This window comes from Leopardus geoffroyi, chromosome B2 (assembly GCF_018350155.1).
Source record: "Leopardus geoffroyi isolate Oge1 chromosome B2, O.geoffroyi_Oge1_pat1.0, whole genome shotgun sequence".
Classification (NCBI taxonomy): domain Eukaryota; kingdom Metazoa; phylum Chordata; class Mammalia; order Carnivora; family Felidae; genus Leopardus; species Leopardus geoffroyi.
Window position 1 is genome coordinate 44,494,059 of NC_059332.1, and position 6,906 is coordinate 44,500,964.

Sequence of the window (6,906 nt, forward strand, 5' to 3'; positions counted from 1 at the left end):
ATATATTGTATGTGGATGTCCAGTTGTTCCAGCACTATTTCTTGAAAAGACTATCTTTTCTCCATTGTATTGCCTTTTCTCCTTTGTCAAAGATCAGTTGACTATATTTATGTAAGTCTACTTAGGGACTCTCTATTCTGTTCCATTGATCTATTAATCTATTCATTCACCAATATCACATTCTCAATTACTGTTGCTTCATGGTAAGTCTTGAAGTCTGGTGGAATCAGTCCCCTGATTTTGTTTTCTTCAATATTGTATTGGTTATTCTGGATCTTTTGCCTCTCCATATAAACTTTAGAGTCAGTTTGTAAATATCTACAAAATAATTTGTGAGAATCTTGATTGAGATTGCATTGAATCTGTATGTCAAATTGAGAAGAACTGACATTTTGACCATCTTGAATCTTCTTATCCATGAACATGGAATATCTCTTCATCTGTCCAGTTTTTCTTCAAGTTCTTTTATCAGGGTTCTGTAGTCTCACTCATATAGATCTTATATATATTCTGTTAAATTTATACCTTAATATTTCATGATGGAAATGGTATTGGGTTTTTAATTTCACATTCCATTCATTCATTGTTAGTCTATAGTCTAGAGACTTTACATGGAAGAAAACAAAAGAATACACACATACCCTGGGGCGCCTGGGTGGCGCAGTCGGTTAAGCGTCCGACTTCAGCCAGGTCACGATCTCGCGGTCCGTGAGTTCGAGCCCCGCGTCGGGCTCTGGGCTGATGGCTCAGAGCCTGGAGCCTGTTTCCCTCTCTCTGTGTCTCCCTCTCTCTCTGCCCCTCCCCTGTTCATGCTCTGTCTCTCTCTGTCCCAAAAATAAATAAACGTTGAAAAAAAAAACTTTAAAAAAAAAAAAAAAAGAATACACACATACCCTGAAAGAAATAAAGTCAAAATGATGGACTATGATTCTACAACCTCAAGGAATTTCTGGTGTCTATATCCTCCGACAAAGGCCACTATAAACACACCTGTAGTTAAACAAGCTGAATTTACGCTCACTATAATAAAGGAGAATATACTCCATGGAGATAATGTGGCATGGAGTTAAGAGCACGTTAGAAGACCTACCATAGGATTTGAACTTGTCTTAAGTGACTTTTGGAGAGGGTTTAAGGAAACAATGATTTGCTCTAGATTGGATGCTGTTACAAAGGAGGGTAACAGTTTGTTGTCATATAGCAACAAATTTACAAGGCAGGAGAAATAAAACAGGGCTGTAGCTATAATTATAAAGAAGCAGCAGTCTTTCATATTAGCCAGGATTGTGGAATATCTGATCATTTTTGTAGTTTGGACACGTTTTTGTCTTTGTTTATATATGGTTGCGGAAGCTCTTGCTTTTGTCCTGATTCCTCATGGTCCTAGGATGTTTTGTGAAACTGTTCATATTCAAGAGGAAAACACCAAAGTCAAACTGATCATGCCTGGCAGATCATAGCTGTCTGGGCCACTTGTCTCTTTCTCACTAGTAAGATATTGTCACTGTGACAGGGACACCTTGGCAGTCTCATATAGTTGCCAGCCCATCAACAATCCCTAATAATAATCAATAATACCTAGTACCTAATGTCCACCACCTTTTCCACAAGTGAAAAAGGAACAAAAGTAATATGTGTACTTTCACAGGGCTTTTGAAAGAAAAATGAATGAGCAAAAGACTCCCAAGATGACTAGAGAAAAACACAAGTTGGTGCTGTGTGATGGGCAATGAAAGAAAGGAAAGTTCTGTGAGTATAGGAGCAGTGCAAGAAGATGCTATAGACAGGGCAGGATTGGGGCTAGTCTTCAAAACCGAATTTGGAGAAGAAAATAAGGCAATTGTCCTTTCGTATGGGGAGAGCCACACTAACCCTGGCGAGGAAGATCTGTGGCCTTGTTAACTACTATAACATGGGGCAGACAGGAGAGGCAGCAGCCAGGACAAGATCCACCTTTAGGGCTGGACAGGCACGGGGATGGAGAATAGATGGAAGCAGAGGGAGAGGAAATTGGCTATATCACTGGGCCAAACCCAGTCCAAAAGACTCATTTGGTCCCCAAATAACAGCCCAGCAGACAAAAATAACTATCTAAGCACATTGTTGTCATCAAGAAGTCTCCCATGGAGACACTGGCTTACCTTGACAAAAAAAAAAAAAGCTTGGAGAAATGAGATACAGAACAAGACAGAGACCCCATTACCTGGATCCTAAGGTGGGGACTGGAAAGTAAGAAGCTCAGGAGGCTCTAAGGATAGCTTGATTGCATCAGCGCGGCTGGAGCGCCTTACAACTTCCCTCTCACCTAAAACTTGGATCAATTCTAGAGCTCTGGATGGAACTGAATTGTAGGCAAAGGTACGAGAAGTGAAGGACTGGAAACACTGGGGCCCAGGGCAGCTCTGAAGTTTTCATCTCAACTCTACTATTTATTAGCTGGATGTCCTTGAATAACTAAATTCCTCCTCTAAACTCTAGTTTTCTCATCTGTAGAGTCAGGATCATGGTAACCATACTATACATTGTTGTAAAAATTAAATGCCATCATGTTTATAAAGGATTTGACCCAGTGTCTGGCTTCATGATAACCATCATCATCATCATCATCTGTTTCATTATTGGCTGCATCAACATCATCAAAAAGAAAAGACTGCTCAATGGGAAAGGTCTTCAAGTTATGGCCCAAATCTAGTCCCCACATGTTTTTGTCAATGAAGTTCTATCAGAATACAGCCACACTCATTCATTTGTGTATTGTCTATGGCTGTTTTTACAACAATGGCAATTGAGTAGTTGCGATAGAGACCTCAAGATCCGAAAGCTGAAAATACTTCCTATGTGATCTTATCCAGAAAAAGTTAGCCGACTTCTACTCTGAGGCAAGAAAAAAAAATCAAATGACCATGGATGGCTATGCTGGAAGCTATAAGGACTCCCAAGTGGACAAAACACAAAGGTGCTGTAGAAAGTAATAAGCAAAGGTTTAACAAGTAAGCCAAGGCACACAGCTTTTTTTAAATAGTCTTAAAAATTAAGAACTAAAATTTTATGCCATGTTCCAGTCATCTAGATCAATGAAACTAACTCTCTCTCTAGGACCAGGTACATAATTTGGAGGACCTATTGCCAAATGACCAAACAGGACCCTTTGATCAAAAAGGATTCAGAATTTTAAAGGGGTGCCTGGGTGGCTTCGTAAGTTAAGCTTCCGAGTCTTGGTTTTGGCTCAGGTCATGAACTCGTGGTTCCTGAGTTCGAGCCCCGCATCTGGCTCTGCGTTGACAGCAGGAAGCCTGCCTGGGATTCTCCCTCTCTCTCTGCCCCTCCTCCACTCTGTCTCTCAAAATAAATACGCTTAAAATTTAAAAAAAGAAAAGAATTTTAAGACGATGGCATCAGAGCGTTAAACCAAGCACAGGGCCTTTCTTCACAGGCTGCATAGCCCTCTCTCACATAAGCATCCATACACGCATGTGCACAGACACACATGCATAGACCCTACACTCACAGAAACACCTGTAACTGAAGAGCAATGTACAGGTAGCCGATTGCAAACTTAGACGTGCCTGCCAGAGCAATGCTCTGCCTACCAGAGCATTTTCTCCTATAAATGATTTTTCTACGCCCACAGCCTCCTCCTCCTTCAATTTTGATGCAGCAGTAAAAGCAGTTTCCCTCTGTCTGACTCCCTCTTCATGGTTGCATGACACATCCATATTATCATCGTTCAGATGGCAGAGGAAGACTGCCTGTCTCCGATTTCTCTTTTTCCATTTATTGCAGCATGCTATGCCCAAAATAATCCGGTCCGCTCTCACAGTGGCCCCAGGTTCACCATGCCAGGATGAAAGCCACTGTTGTCCATGTTGGATCTTACTCGGCTTTGGAGCATGTCAGGTGTATAAAGTCCTACAGTTAAGGCGTTGGTAGAATGACATGCACAAGAACAGCCACCGGGCACCTCAGCTGATCTGTATTTCCTTCACAGAAACAAGAATGTGCAAGAGGCTGCAATATGGGAATTGTCTGTTAAACGAAAACTCGTGAATTATTTCGTTTTGGGGACCAAAAAAATACACAAAAACAAAAACAGAAAGATAGATAGGTTGTGTTTTGTTTTTAATTAATGCTCCTTTGGCAGTCTATGGCGTGCAAAAGGTATACATAAATAAGTCTTTCATGGTCCGTAGTGTGGAAAATATTCATAGATAGGTAAGTTCTCTAATGTTGTTGTATTTGGGGAGAAGGTTGTAAAAAACAAAACAAAACAAAACAAAACAAGCAAACGCTTTGTGTATCAGGAGTATGAGTGTGCAGATGTCAGTAGGCTGATTTCAGGTGCGACAACAGATCCCCAAGTCCCATAGTGAGGTAAGTGCTCCTACAGGGATCTGGATGACTGAGCACCTTCAGGGATGCCTGTGACTCATCGGTGTGGGTTGATTTTCCAAAGAAGGAGCAACCCATAGGGCCATCCACATTTGTCAGGCATTAGTCAGATTCCTCCAGGATTTGACAAGGTGACAGATTACTCTGATAAGTTAATTTGTGCTAAGGTGGTAATGGCTGATAATAGGCTCTCTGGTTATTCTCAGATAACATCTATCCTTAAATGGGGCCAGGTTCTTCAGAATCTGATGGCCACAATCCATCCTGTCTTTTAGCCAGCCTGTTCCTCCCTGTTCCCGGAGCATGCCCTCTGCTTTCAGTCTTCCATGCTATGCACTGGCAGGTCCCTCTGCCTGGGTGCCTTTGCCTGACAAGCTCAAATTCTTCCATCAATGAGCAACTGAAAATAATAGCAACAAATGCTACATACCCTATTCTAAGACAGTGATTCTCAAAGAGTTGTCCCGGGACCAGCAGCATTGACATAACTGGAGAAATTATTAGAACTGCATATTCTTGGGCCCACTCCAGATCTATTGACTCAGAAACTTGGGGCAAAATCCAGAAACCTGTGTTTAACAAGGCTTCCAGGAGGTTCTGACACACGCGAAAGTTCAAAACCAGTATCCTAACCAGGATGCTGTCCTACATCAGCTCGTCTAATTTTCACAGCAGCCCTCTGAGGTGGGTACTAAGATTGCCCCCATTTTACAGATGAGGGAATCGAGGCACAGAAAGTTTAAGCAACTTGACAGAAGTTGTAAGCTGGTAAATGGTAGAGCTAAGCTTTGAATCCAGCAATCCGGCTCAAGAATGTGGTTGCTCTGCTTCCCAACTATATTACGCTTTGCATCAATGCTTCTGCAAAGCTTCTTGTGATTTCAATCTCCCAAATCTCGCCCAACAACATCAGTAGTCCTCGCATGCCTTTCTTCTCTTATGATACTCATGTTTTTCCTGTCATTCTATCTCCACTACCCAGTTACAATGGGCTATATTACAATGAGCAAACTTTGGTATATGATGGAATCCAAACTTTGGAAAGAATGAATAATTGAATGAATTGGTCAGTGAATCAATAAATGTCTTGACTCAGAAGTAACTTGATCAGTATTTTCCAGAGAGCTTTAAAAAAAAAATACTTTCCAGAATCCTATCCCTCACCTACTTAATCAGATTCTCCATGAGTGGAGCCTGGAAATCTGTATTTTAAAAAGTCAAAACCCAAACAAGGGGGGCGCCTGGGTGGCGCAGTCGGTTAAGCGTCCGACTTCAGCCAGGTCACGATCTCGCGGTCCGTGAGTTCGAGCCCCGCGTCGGGCTCTGGGCTGATGGCTCAGAGCCTGGAGCCTGTTTCCGATTCTGTGTCTCCCTCTCTCTCTGCCCCTCCCCCGTTCATGCTCTGTCTCTCTCTGTCCCCAAAATAAATAAACGTTGAAAAAAAAAAAAAAAAAAACCCAAACAAGGAACCTGGGTTTAAGAAAAAGCTGTCCCCGGGGTGCCTGGGGTGGCTCAGTCGGTAGAGCGACCGACTTTGGCTCAGGTCATGATCTCACAGCTTGTGGGTTCGAGCCCCGCGTCGGGCTCTGTGCTGACAGCTCGGAACCTGGAGCCTGCTTCAGATTCTGTGTCTCCCTCTCTCTCTGCCCCTAACCCACTCACATTCTGTCTCTGTCTCTCTCAAAAGTAAATAAACATTAAAAAAATTTTTTTTTAAGAAAAAGTTGTCCCCCATAAACTGATTCTGCACCCATGGACCCTCTGTCTTAATTAGCACTGACAATTTCAGATAGTTTGGCAAGACCAAGTTGAGGGCATGAATGGGGAAAAGGGAGGTGTCTTTGGACCTTAAATCCTGTCCCATGGGGAGTTGCTAACCCTGTAGTAAATCCTTCCTGGAAGAAACCCTAAACATGCTTCAGATTTTAGGCACATCTGATATTCCTTGAATAAGATCATATAAGAAACATCTGGATTAGGTACCACTGAGCTGTATATGGTAAGGGTTTGTTTTTTTTTTACCTCCAGAACAGGCAGTCCTCAGTATATATATATATATATATATATATATATATATATATATATATGGGTCATATTCCAAAAATGTATTTGTAAGTTGAGTTGTTTGGAACTCTGAAAACACTTTCCCACAGAAGTAATATTAGAAAAAGGGTTCCAGTCCTCTGCCAAAACACAAAAACTGATTTAGAACGCTGTCCAAAATAGCAGTTCAGATGGGCTACACGGACATCCATGGGAAATGTGGCCGGGACCCGCCCAACTTGGAACTGGGGATTATGGGAGCACAGTGACTTCTGGGTGAGACTGGGCTGCGACAGCATCAGAGACATGTCTTGGTTGTCCTCCCTCCCTCAACACATGCACACACACAATTTGGTGGCCACTGGGCACATAATAGAAAAACAAAGTAATCACTCAAGGAAGAATACTCGGGATCCAGTGAAACCCTTCGTCCCTTCAGTTGTGCAGTCAGGATCTTCCCCAGACCTCAGCTCA